Below are 14,098 nucleotides of genomic sequence, written 5' to 3'. Positions count from 1 at the left end.
CAACTGCTGACATGGCCAACTAACTTTTAAATGCTAACTGATTCCTGGACTTCACTAACCAACTGCTGACATGGCCAACTAACTTTTAAATGCTAACTGATTCCTGGACTTCACTTCTAACTGCTATAATTCTGTTATCAATACTCCCATCCCAAAAGAGATCCTTGACCTCAAGGATCAACTGAGTCAAACTGTGGAAATCTGATCTTTAGAGCATTGTAGTATTCCCATGTAGCCTCATCTGATGGTAACCCTTTCCAATGAACCAGCACTTGTGCAACAGCTTTATTACCTTTCTTAACCATCCTCCTCTGAAGAATAGCTTCAGGTTCAGGACAATGTGGATGAGCAATGTCAATAGAAGGAGGATAAGTGATCAAACTAGGCACCTCATGACATCTCTTGAGCAAGGACACATGCACAGTAGGATGAATCTTCACAGAATCTGGAAATAGGAGAGTATAGGCTACAGGACCCACCCTCTTGATGACTTGGAATGGACCATAGTACTTGGCAGATAGCTTGTGGAAAGACTGATTTGTAACAGTCCTCTGCCTGTAAGGTTGAATTTTGAAATACACCCAATCACCAACCTCAAAACTCCTGTCACTTCTATGAGCATCAGCCTGTTGTTTCATCCTCAACTGAGCTCTTAACAAATGGTGTTTGAGTAATTGTAACTTCAATTCCCTGTTGAGTAGTGTGTGATCCACTTCTGCAGAAGCAGACTCCCCCGGTAAGTATGGCAAATGTAAGGGAGGTGGTCTGCCATATAGAGCCTCATAAGGTGTAGTGTGAATGGCTGAATGATGTGATGTGTTATACCAATACTCAGCCATAGCTAGACAAGAGAACCAATCAGTAGCATCTTCATTACAAAAACACCTCAAATAAGTCTCAAGACATCTGTTCAGCACCTCAGTCTGACCATCAGACTGAGGATGATATGCAGAAGAAGTGTTTAGTTGAACTCCTTGTAAACTGAACAATTCTTGCCAAAAAGAGCTCAAAAATACAGCATCTCTGTCACTAGTTATGGTATCAGGGAATCCATGCAACCTTACAATAACATCCATGAATTCCTTGGCTACAGATTGAGCAGTGTAAGGATGTTTCAATGGAATGAAATGTCCATACTTACTCAATCTATCAACTACCACCAAAATGACTTCAAAGCCTTTGGACTTGGGCAAACCATCAACAAAATCCATGCTTATTTGTGACCAAACAACATCTGGTATTGGCAAGGGTTGTAGCAGCCCAGGGTAAGCTGCCAAATCAGACTTGTTCTTCTGACAAATGTCACACTTCAACACAAAGTCCTTGACATCATATCTGATGCCTTTCCAGTAAAACAAGGTCAATAATCTCTTCAGAGTTGCTTCAATGCCAGAATTCCCACCTTGAGGAGATGAATGCCAAAGAGTAATGATCTCCCTTCTCAAGCCTAAATTTCTTCCCACCACCAGTTTGCCTTTCCTCCTGAGTTGTTGGTGTTGCCAAGTGTACTGTTTATGAGAACCAGCCTGTGTTTGCAACTGGTGAATCAAGGATTTTAACTCAGTATCTGAGTCCCAACTATCAGATATAGCCTGCAACAGATCAGTATTATTGGCAGAAAGAACCAATGACATCAATTCAGCACCAGTTACTCTAGAAAGTGCATCAGCAACCTTATTTTCCACCCCTTGCCTGTACTCAATTGTATAGTCAAATGGCATCAACTTAGTGAGCCAAGACAATTGAGAGTTTGTGTGTAACTTTTGTTCCATTAAAAACTTCAAAGCCTTTTGGTCAGTTCTGATAATGAACTTTTGACCAAGCAAATATTGAGACCATTTAGTCACAGCTTGGACAATAGCCAATAATTCCCTGTCATAGACAGACATAGCAGCATGTCTTGGTGATAAGGCCTTGCTGATAAATGCAATAGGATGACCTTCCTGCATCAAAACAGCTCCTATCCCATAGCCACTTGCATCAGTTTCCACAATGAAAGTCTTTTTTGCATCTGGTAAAGCTAGAACAGGAGCTTGAGTAAGCATCACCTTCAATCTCTCAAATGCAACAGTTGCAGCATCTACCTATTTGAATTTATCCTTCTTTAACAAGTCAGTTAATGGCTTGCTAATGACTCCAAATCCTTGTATGAATCTTCTGTAATAACCAGCTAACCCCAGAAAACCCCTTAACTGTTTGATGGTTGTAGGAAGTGGCCATTTCCTAACTGCTTTAATCTTTTGAGGGTCAGTGGATACTCCCTCTTGAGTGATGAAGTGACCCAAATATTTTATCCTTTGTACTCCAAAGAAACACTTACTTTCCTTTGCAAAAAGTTGATGTTTCTGCATTTCTCCAAATACCGCCTTAAGATGGACTAAGTGATCATCCATTGACTGACTATATATCAATATATCATCAAAGAACACTAATACAAATTTCCTAAGAAAATTGTGAAAAACAACATTCATGAGGCCTTGAAATGTGGCAGGGGCATTTGAAAGGCCAAAGGGCATGACCAAGTATTCAAAATGTCCTGAATGAGTTCTGAAAGCTGTTTTTGGTACATCTTCTACTGCCATTCTTAATTGATGGTAACCTGATCTAAGATCAATCTTAGAAAAGATTTTTGAACCTCTCAACTCATCAAGTAAGTCTTCAACAATAGGGATAGGAAATTTGTTCTTTACTGTGAACTTATTGAGGTCTCTATAATCTACACACATTCTCCAAGACCCATCCTTTTTTCCTACTAACACAACTGGGGAAGCAAAGGGACTGCAACTGGGCTGAATAATTCCCTGATCCAACATCTGCTGAACCATTTCTTCAATGATGTCTTTCTTAACAGAAGGATATCTATATGGTCTCTTATTGACAGGTTCAGTACCACTTTTCAACACAATTCTGTGGTCAAAAACACCTCTAAATGGGGGTAGTTGTTTTGGTTCTTCAAACAGTTGTTTAAACTCATGTACTAAGTCTAATAATCTAGTATCAGTAGTTGGATCAGTTGTAGACTCTAAGGCATACCATTGAAATTCAGTGTTCATAGATGGGACAACTTGTATCATGCATAACTCAGATTGATTACCTGACATTTTGGCTATTTTTCCAGCTCCTGGAGAAGTGATTTGGTTTCCAGATCCTCTAAGACAGTGCTTCTTCCCTTCATACCAAAACTCCATAGTAAGGTTCTTAAAGTTCATCTTGATATCTCCTAATGTCAATAGCCATTGGACCCCCAATACTATACTGCAAGAGCCTAAAGGTAAGAGTAAGAATTCAGCTGAGAATTCCACTCCTTGCAGCAACCAAGAAATGGTGCACATCTGATCCACCTTCATTGCATTACCATTAGCTGCTGACACCACATTTGGTAGAGTAGGTTTGATTTGACACCCTAGCTTCATAACTACATTAGGGTCAATGAAATTATGAGAACTTCCAGTATCAATCAAAATGTGGAGTGGTTTCTTTGAATGATAACCAGTTACCCTCATAGTCCTATATCCCAATGTTCCATTCAAAGCATGAGTTGAAATCTCCATTTGCTCCAATGTGTGTGGTAATTGTAATTGTTGTTCCTCTAACTCCATTACCTCATCTTCACTTGGTTCTTCCACTACTGGTACCACTTCTTCCACTTCTAGCAGATACAACTGCTTCAAATTTTTACATTTATGACCAGGAACATATTTTTCATCACAAAAATAACAGAGTCCCTTAGCCCTTTTGTCATTCATCTCTTCCACACTTAGAGTTCTTCTATTAACCCCTTTATATGGCATTGTATTTCCATAAGTTGGAGTTGGTAATAATGGGGGTTTGGATTGAAACTTCTGATCTCCATACCTTCTTGTGTTAGTTTGAGTCTGAACTCCAGTGCCACCTCCTTGCCTTATGGCTGCAAGATAAGCTTCTTGCATCCTTGCTGTCTTGTAAGCCTGAGACAAGGTCTGTGGTCCCTGCATCTTTACAGCCATGTTAAGTTCATGTTTCAACCCTCCAAGGAAACAACTAATAGCATTTTCTTGAGATAAATTGACCCTTGTCAAATTTTTCTCAAAAACAGCCTGATAATCCTTCACATTTCCAGTTTGTTTAACCTTCTTAATCTCCTCCATTGGATCATCATAATCTATCCCAAATCTTTCTACCAAAGCCATTACATACTCCGTCCATGTTGGAGGTTGTAAGTACTGTCTATACTTCATGTAAGAAATGTGCCACTGCACTGCTTCTCCTTCAAACTGCATTGATGCAATTTGCACTTTATCTTCCCTAGAGATATTATCCATGTGGAAAAATTGTTCAATTCTGAACAACCAAGATCTAAGATCCTCCCCAGAAAATCTCAGAAACTCCAATTTTGACCACCTTGAAAACTGAGAACTGTGGTTTGTGTAGCTGCTAACACTCCTTTCTCTTTGGAATCTTTCCTCAAACTGTCTAGTAGGTCCTTCAAATTGTCTTCCACCTTCAGCTTGCCTCGAGGTTCCTTCAAACTGCCTTACCCCTTCTGGAATTTCCTCTCTTGCCATAGGAGATTTTATCCCTCAAATTGACCACTGGATTTGTCAATTTCTCCTTCATCTCTAGCACTACCTGATCAAGTTTCTTTAGTGTTGAAACTTCACCAGCGAAGGTGCTCATTTCTGCTAACATTTTCTGCATCATCTCACGAAGTTCACCCACTTCACTGTTAGAGTTCTCAGTTGCACGAGTTGATTTTGTCATTTTGATCCAAGGATTCGAAAGCTTTGATACCAATGTTACTCAAATACAAAAATTCAACAAGAATTCTAGGTTTGAGTACTTGAATTTGACAGTTCAATGTAACCAGAAGAATTGGAATAGAATAGAAGAGAATAGAAGTTTAGAGAGAGAATTTATGAATCTGTATATTGATGATTGGAATCCTTCAATTACAATGCTTTATAGTTGTTGAATACAATGAAAATATCTACTAACTACTTGACTAATTACAGCTAATTGACAGCTAATGAATCAGCTACTGAACTAACTTGAAACTGCTTAACTAACTTCTTCTAACCAACTGCTGACATGGCCAACTAACTTTTAAATGCTAACTGATTCCTGGACTTCACTAACCAACTGCTGACATGGCCAACTAACTTTTAAATGCTAACTGATTCCTGGACTTCACTTCTAACTGCTATAATTCTGTTATCATAAAATTCTTACCTTTTTAAAAATGGAAGGATCTCTGAATGCCCAGTGAAATAGTCGTCTGCTTCCTCTCTTCACCCTTCTGCAAAATTTGATTTTCCATTTTGGGATATTGCAATCCAAAACGGTATTTTCAGTACGATTATTTGGATTCAAGACATATGTGGTCAAAGTGGGCCTCTTTCATGTTCTATCCTATCTCCTTTGTTTCGTGAAATTTTTGCTATTTGTGTTATTATTCTCACAAAATCAATTTGGTGGAAGTGATTGTTTTTGCTCCAGGCCGTGGTGGTGGTTATGGCGGCGCACATGAGAGAAGGGGAGAGAGAAAGTTTTAGGGTTTTAAGAAGATGAAAAATATATGCATTTGTGTATGTTCTATGATATAACTACCAATTGTTGTGGATGACTGTGTATTTTTGTAACTTTTTCTATATATTTGTGTATTTTATTCAAATTAATTCCATCAGTTCATCTAGTTTCAAATACACGGGTGACGCAAATACATGGTAAGTTTTCTATATATTTATGTATTTTATTCAAATTAATCTCATCAAATACATGGGTGATGCAAATTGTTACTCACACAAATATATGAGATTTAATATAAAATACATCGGGTTTGATTGAAAACTTCAAATACATTATTTATGCTACCAAATACATGGGTAAATAAAAAAAGAAATCAATACTGAAAACTTCAAATACATTACCACTAAATACATGGGTGATGTAAATTGTTACTCACACAAATACATGACATTTAATAATAAAATACATGGAGTTTGATTGAAAACTTCAAATACATTAGTTATGCTATCGAATACATAGGTAAATAAAAAACGGAATCAATATTGAAAACTTCAAATACATTGGCTGTTGAATGTTTTCAATTTTTAAATTTTTGATTTTTTACGTTTGAATGTTGAAGATTTGATGGAGGAATAAAAAACGATTATGGAAAAGAAATCTAAAATCTGATTTTGTGGAAGAGTATGGTAAAGTACCAATTAATAACTAAATAAATGACCCACCGTTATGGCCTAAAATCAAGGGATATGTTTTCTTTTTTACTGTATTTCAATGAATTTACATGCATCAAATACATCCGAAAAAATACCTTAATTTGGGAAAACATAACTATAAATGATAATATTTAAAAAGATAGTTATAAATGATAGGAAACTATCATAAAGTAGTCATTTGAATAATTTTACCAACTTTATATGTGACGAACAGGAGAGCCGTCTAGAGGTGGCAATGGGGCGGGTGCGGTGTGGGTTCTGTCTCAACCCGCAAAATTTCAACCGGCCCGGCATTGCATTTTCACCCGCATTAAACCGCACCGCAACATACCTGCATCCACCCGCCCCGCTCTGCCCCGTGTAGGATTTCACTCTTTGTTACGAACATTCAGTAGCCTATTCCATATAATAAAACAGAGTACTAAAGCTTGATCCATTTGGAGAGGAAATATCCAAAAAAAAAAAATGAATTCTTTTTCATTCAACAACTAACCGAAACAGATTAATTTTGATAGCTACAGTATTAACCTTGACTCGTGTTTAGTAGTTACTTGACTAACTTACAGAGAGCTAATTTCCAAACATAAAACAGAGGACTAAAAGCTCTGTTTCATTCTTTTTTCTTTTTTCCCATTTTTCAAAATGAAAAAATAGAAAAACTTAATTCAACAAGATTACTGTATTGAAAAACTGTAAGAGGGAACTTTTTATTTTCAAGGAGCATGGAAAACTTGCGCTTAAGTTATCCACAGGCCATCATAGTTCAAGGAAATCAGTCTTAAAACTTGTAACCCACAACCCGCCCCGCCCCGCACAGGATTCTCAAAATATTGTTTTAACCCGCCCCGCACCGTGAAAGGACAAACCCGCACCGCCCCGCATGAGGTGAAACCCGCCCTGCCCCGCACCGTTGCCATCCCTAGAGCCGTCACCGCTGAGACTTGAAAAGTGGACAGTTAACCAGAGTAGGGGCAACAATGTGGTGGAATGTTGGGCTGATCCTGATGGCTGGGCTTTGACGGGCTAATGTCTAGCCTGCCCTATCCAAGCATGGAGTTGGACCGGGTGGTCCAAACGAAAGTATGGGCCTACTCACTCTCTAGAGTGGGGCGGACTGAATAGCCTCATGTGCCTGCTTGCTATTAAAGAGAAATTTACGTCCTGAGTAAGTATTTTATAAATATTTTCAAAAGTCACATTACTATTTTTTTCTTTCAAAAATAGCAGCTTCATATATATTGCTAGCCATACGTATTGTGATAGAATTTCCATAAATCAAAGGATTTGTTTCAATCCTTATAAATCTATTCCTAATCTCTCGTCATCTTAGTAACTAAGGAATTAAGTTACATCCTAATTAATACATATCATTTCTCTTTCATCATCATTTTTCTAACTAACTAAGAAATTAGTTTACATTCTAATTAATATGTACATATTCCTTTCCAGTAATTAAGAAATTTGTTTACAACTAGTTATCCATGTTTTCAGTTTGGTTATATATATTATACCATGGATATCTTTATTAATTGTAATTATAATTAGACATACACGCATAAAATATCGGATTTTTTTTTTTAAAAAATATACCTTTAATATATTTCAAATATAATATATTATTATACCATCTATGTCTTTATTATACTAGGTATATCTTTATTATACTATATATATATATATATATATATATATATATGTGTTACATATATTTATATCTTTATTATACTGAAAATACTATGCATATTTATGAGATAACTATGTTACATGAAAAAATACTTTTCAGTTGAAAAAATACCATGTATATTTATGGTATAAATCTATTTCTTGTGAAAATATCATATATATTTATGGTATATATATATATATATATATATATATATATATATATATATTTACAAAAATACCAAGTATATTTTGTAATATATGTTATATATATATATATATATATATATATATATATATATATATATATATATATATATATATATGTGTGTGTGTGTGTGTGTGTGTTTATGTGTATAATTAGATATATACACAAATACTGGGCAGTTTTATTTTATTAGATATATACATAAAGGTTGGGTAATTTTATTTTATATGCAAAATACATCTTAGGAAAGGAAAGAACGAAAAAACAAAATTGAGTGATTGTTTTAGTTATGAAAGATAAATAATTTGTCCAAAAAAATAGGAACAGTTTCTTTTGGGACTAATCCTCATGCTTAATTCATGGGATTCTTTTTGGGAAGTTAATATTTACTTGCTATGAAATGAAAACTAACTAATGTTGCTACCGTCGTGAAATTATTTTTTAACTATTGCCTAGTTATGTTTTTTTCCGTTGATTAAACCACCACTTTTTTGCCTTTCAAATCGGGCTTTACCCAGTCATGAGTCAACCCAATTCAGCTCTCTTAATCGAAGAAGTGCATGTTTACTCTTCAAAATTAAACTTATGCTCCATGAAAAAGTTGTTTGCTTTGATTGGTAAAAATTAACGATCAGCACAAACTAGCACAAACTAGGGGGCTTATTTAACAATTCGTGCATAGCAAGTGTTAACAATTTTGAATATCAAATCTCTCTAGTTTTTGTTATGGGGAAGAGGAAGACAGAGAACGGGAATATTACATAGGTGAGATTCAATACCTCACCACATGGTGTAGGATGAGCTAGCATTTCGGTTATGATGGAGGATTTACGAATAGTTTTGATCCAAACTCTATATTTATATTAAAATTTAATAATTTTAAGAGATAAGAATTTCGAACCTATAAACTTCAACTCCGTCGGTTAAGGATGATGGGCTCACACCGTGTGAGCAACCATTCAATACCCACGTGGTGAAGAGTGAGAGACTCATATCATGTTAGTTTTATATGACGTATTTGGTATATTGTTTAAGTAGTCTACTAAACTAAGATTAAATATTAGTATATATAAATATAAAATTTTAATTTGATTGAGAAAACCATCACATTAAAGAATACAAATTGAATATATTATTGTTGAATCATTGAGAGTAGTAAAATTATACAGATGGCTTTCCATGTGGTAAGTGGTTGGGGTTTGCATATTCTGACCGCCTTCTCATTTTACAAGCAATACATTTTATGGCACTTATCTCTCTTAATTATCAGGCAATAATGCTAATTGTCCATTGAACTGTCGAGTACACATCTGAATTTTTTGATGTAACTTATTCAGTTTCAAAATGGTGAGATTACGTAAAACTAATCATTAAATTTTAGAATTGTTTTTTTCGTTGACCCAACGTAAACTTAATTATTCTCAATTTATAATACGGACTAAGAAAATCTAATTGATGGACATGAGACTTGACATTTTTAGAAGAAAAAAATATTATAAAAATACCTTACTTGTTAGAATAAAATAATAATATGAATGCTTATATTCTAACATCAAAATCTATAAAAGAACGATGTAACTGGGAAGATCGAGAAGTTTTGTTTAGGTCCAAATACGTAAGAAGCTTAAAAATTCAGCCACTATACAACGCAAAGGTCGTTAAAAGTATCTATCAAAGTATCAAAATAGATAGTAATTTAAGGCCTCAATTAAATTCAAAAGTTAGAACGTATGCGTTACACATAGTTCAATATTACTAACAAGTTGAAATCCAATGTATATGAAGGAGAAATCTGTCACATTTCTACTCTCTCGTGGAACCATTGAATGATCAGTGTTTGGAAATGTTAATGGAATCTTCCTAGTTTACACTTCTTTAAAAAGTCTTCTGGAAAACTATAAAATATCCTTGTCCATGGACCTCGTAGGTGTGAGGATTTTGGGCGCAATGATACTTATAAGAAAGGAAGCAATGATACTTACAACTAAACTCTTAAAACATCACTTCCACTTTCTTGTAGCACCTTCTGTGTCATCTCTAAATGTCCATGAAATAATGTCATTGATCTTAACTTGAATTTATGTTTGTCCACTAATAGAAACAGTTTGAAATGCTTAATTAACTTTCAGTTTTCACCTTTAAAGGTACACTATAAAATCAAGGTTAAGCTACTCATTGTGTCTTATTTCTCCCATATCGTGTTTGAATAGTGACTTATTTACATTTAAATATGGAGATGAGAAGCTACTTAATTGCCGAGCCTTGTAACGAGGGCTTGCAACTCAAGTGAGGGCAACAATGTGGTGGAATGTTGGGTTGTTCCTTGTGATGGCTGGGCTTTGTTGAGCTATTTCTGGCCTGCCCTATCCAAGCACGGAGTTGGGCCGTGTGGTCCAAACGAAAGTGTGGGCTCTGCTTGGTCTTTAGAGGTGGGGCGGATTGCGTGAGGGGCTGGTTCACAAAGCAACGAATAGCTCTCGCTTTGTGCAGTGGAAGGACAACAGGCGGAGTTGGGCCGTGTGGTCCAAACGAAAGTGTGGGCTCTGCTTGGTCTTTAGAGGTGGGGCGGATTGCGTGAGGCTGGTTCACAAAGCAACGAATAGCTCTCGCTTTGTGCAGTGGAAGTTCAACAGGCTGGTGCTCTCTAAGTCCAACAAAAACCTAATGGGCTGCTTGATTATTAAACCATCACGTTTTTGGGCATTACCCAGTCACGAGTCAACCCAATTCAGCTCTCTTAATAGAAGAAATTGCACGGTTTGCTCTTCAAAATTAAACTTATACCCCGCAAAAAAGTTGTTTGCTTTGATGGACAAAAATTTAACGATCAGCACAAGCACATATATATAATAATGAATAAGTTGGTAACTCTAAGTCCAACAAAAACCTAATGGGCTGCTTGATTATTAAACCATCACGTTTTTGGGCATTACCCAGTCACGAGTCAACCCAATTCAGCTCTCTTAATCGAAGAAATTGCACGGTTTGCTCTTCAAAATTAAACTTATACCCCGCAAAAAAGTTGTTTGCTTTGATGGACAAAAATTTAACGATCAGCACAAGCACATATATATAATAATGAATAAGTTGGTAAAAGAAACTTATTCATTTAATTGTGAAAAAAGCCATTTCTTATTGTTAAGGGCTCTCATGAACTTACAGTCACTATCATGCATGCCTTTGTCCCCAGAAGCACATATATTAGGGATTTGGAATTATAGTTTTCTCCAAATAATTACTATAGTTTTAAGCGTTTTACCAGTCCCGGTATGAGAAATTTTTGGTAATAAAAGACTTAATGTATGACATTTCAATCGCACTTGTAGCAACTTATGTGATCTCTTTTGCTCTTTAATTTTGGCCAACTCAAGTTGATCCAAAGCTTTTTTGATCTCGAACCGATCTTCTGGATCTTCTTTAGCCGCGGGAAGACACGGTTCTATTGAAGAAGGGCTAACAATACCCTTTTCAACGTCTTGCTGTAAAGAGAGATGTCCCACCTTAAAGAAAGCAACAAATCGAGGGAATCGAGAAATTGAAACGATCCTAGCAAAGAAAAAGTTCATAAAAAAGGAAGCAATGACACTTACTACTAAACTCTTAAAGCATCATTTCCACTTTCTTTGAAGCACCTTCTGTGGTCTCTAAATGTCCATGAAATAATGTTATCGATCTTAACTTGAATTTATGTTTGCCTAGTGATAGAAAAGAGTTTGAAATGCTTAATTAACTTTCAGTTTTCACGTTTAAGGGGTACACTATAAAAATTAAGATAAAGCTACTCACTGTGTCTTCTTTCTCCCACACCGTGTTTGAACATTAACTTATTTAAGTTTAAATATGGAGATGAGAAGCTACTGTTTAGCCGAGCCTTGTAACGTGGGCTTGTAACTCAAGTGAGGGTTACAATGTGGTTGAATGTTGGGTTGTTTAAGATGGCTGGGCTTCGATGGGTTAATGTCTGGCCTGAACCATCACTTTTTTGCCCATCAAAGATGGGATTTACCTAGTCATGAGTCAACCCAATTCAACTCTCTTAATCCCAATTCAGCTCTCTTAATCGAAGAAATTGCACGGTTTACTTTTCAAAATTAAACATTATTTGCTTTGATGGACAAAAATTAACGATCAGCACAAACTAAGGGGCTTATTTAAAAATTCTTACATAGCAAGTGTTACCAATTTTGATATCTCTAGTTTTTGTTATGGGGAAGGGGAGGACAAAGAGAATGGGAATATTACATAGGTGAGAATCAATCCCTTGTCACATGGTGTAGGATGAGCTAGCATTTCGGTTATGGTTGAGGATTTACTAATAGTTTTGGTCCAAACTCTATATTTATATTAAAATTTAATTTTAAAAGATTAGAATTCCGAACCTATAAACTTCAAGTTATGACTCCGTCGGTTAAGGATGACAGGCTCACACCGTGTGAGCGACCATCCACCACCCACGTGGTGAAGAGTGAGAGGCTCAGATCATGTTAGTTTTATATGACGTATTTGGGTATAAAGTTTAAGTAGCTTACTAAACTAAGATTAAATAACATGATTTTTTTTAATTTGATTGAGAAAACCATCACATTAAAGGATACAAATTGAATATATTATTGTTGAATCATTGAGAGTAGTAAAATTATACAGATAACTTTGCATATGATAAGTGGTTGCGACTTCTCATTTTACAAACAATACATTTTATGGCACTTATCTTCTCTTAATTATCAGGCAATCATGCTCTAATTGAATAATGAAGTTCAATCAGACATATTCAATCAACTACATACATTGAATTGTCGAGTCCCCATCTGAATTTTTTAATGTAAATTTTTAAATTGCTAAATGGTGAGATTACATGTAAAATTAATCATTAAATTTTAGAATTGTTTTTTATCGTTGACCTAACGTAAACTTAATTATTCTCAATTTATAATACGGACTAAGAAAATCTAACTGATGGACATGAGACTATACATTTTTAGAACAAAAAAATATTATAAAAAATACCTTACTTATTAGAATAAAATAATAATATGAATGCTTATATTCTAACATCAAAATCTATAAAAGAGTAATGTAAACTGAGAAGATCGAGAAGTTTTGTTTAGGTCCAAATAAGTAAGAAGCTTAAAAATTCAGCCATTATATAAGGCAAAGGTCGTTAAAAATATCAGTCAAAGAATCAAAATAGAGCATGATTTTTTATGTCGCATCTAAACTAAATGATTAGTATATAATAACAATAAAGTAGACCCAGGACTACATTTGTTTTTCAATTAGAGCGGTGTAGCTGAAATTATTAATATTTGAAAGAAGGCAGTTAGGTAGGTGTCGTACGCAGTTATTGTATTTGTTGTGTTGTTCATTTTGTTTTCTTTTTTCGTTTTCATATAGATTTTTTTGTGTTGTAATTTAAGGCCTCAATTAAATTCAAAAGTTTGAAGATAGTAGAAAATTCCAACTGTATACGTTACACACAGTTCAATCTCACTAACAAGTTCGAAGCCAATGTATATGAAGGAGAAATCTATCACATTTCTACTCTTTCATGGGACCATTGAATGATCAGTGTTTGGAAATGTTGATGGGATCTTCCTAGTTTACACTTCTTCTTTGAAAAATCTTCTGGAAACCTATAAAATATCCTTGTCCATGGACCTCGCAGGTGCGAGGATTTGGGCGCACATGTGCTAATCGCTAGATAGAATCCTCTTTAATTCCCCAATTCGAATTTAGTCACTTCATTCACATATTTGGAGCGTAGAAAACCCACATCGAGTTCGATCTCCTTGAGGCGTGAAAGATCATCGCTCAAGTGACTGGTCAAGTGATCGAATATCCATAATAATGAACAAGGTATAAATGAATAAGTTGGTAAAAGATAAACTTATTCAATTAATTGTGAAAAGAAGAAAAAACCTTTTCTTATTGTACTTAAGGGCTCTCATGAAATTACAGTCACTTCATGCATGCCTTTAGAATTATAGTTTTCTGGAAATAATTACTATAG

The sequence above is a fragment of the Lycium barbarum genome, chromosome 8 (assembly GCF_019175385.1).
Source record: "Lycium barbarum isolate Lr01 chromosome 8, ASM1917538v2, whole genome shotgun sequence".
Taxonomy (NCBI): Eukaryota; Viridiplantae; Streptophyta; class Magnoliopsida; order Solanales; family Solanaceae; genus Lycium; species Lycium barbarum.
This window is presented reverse-complemented; position numbering follows the sequence as displayed.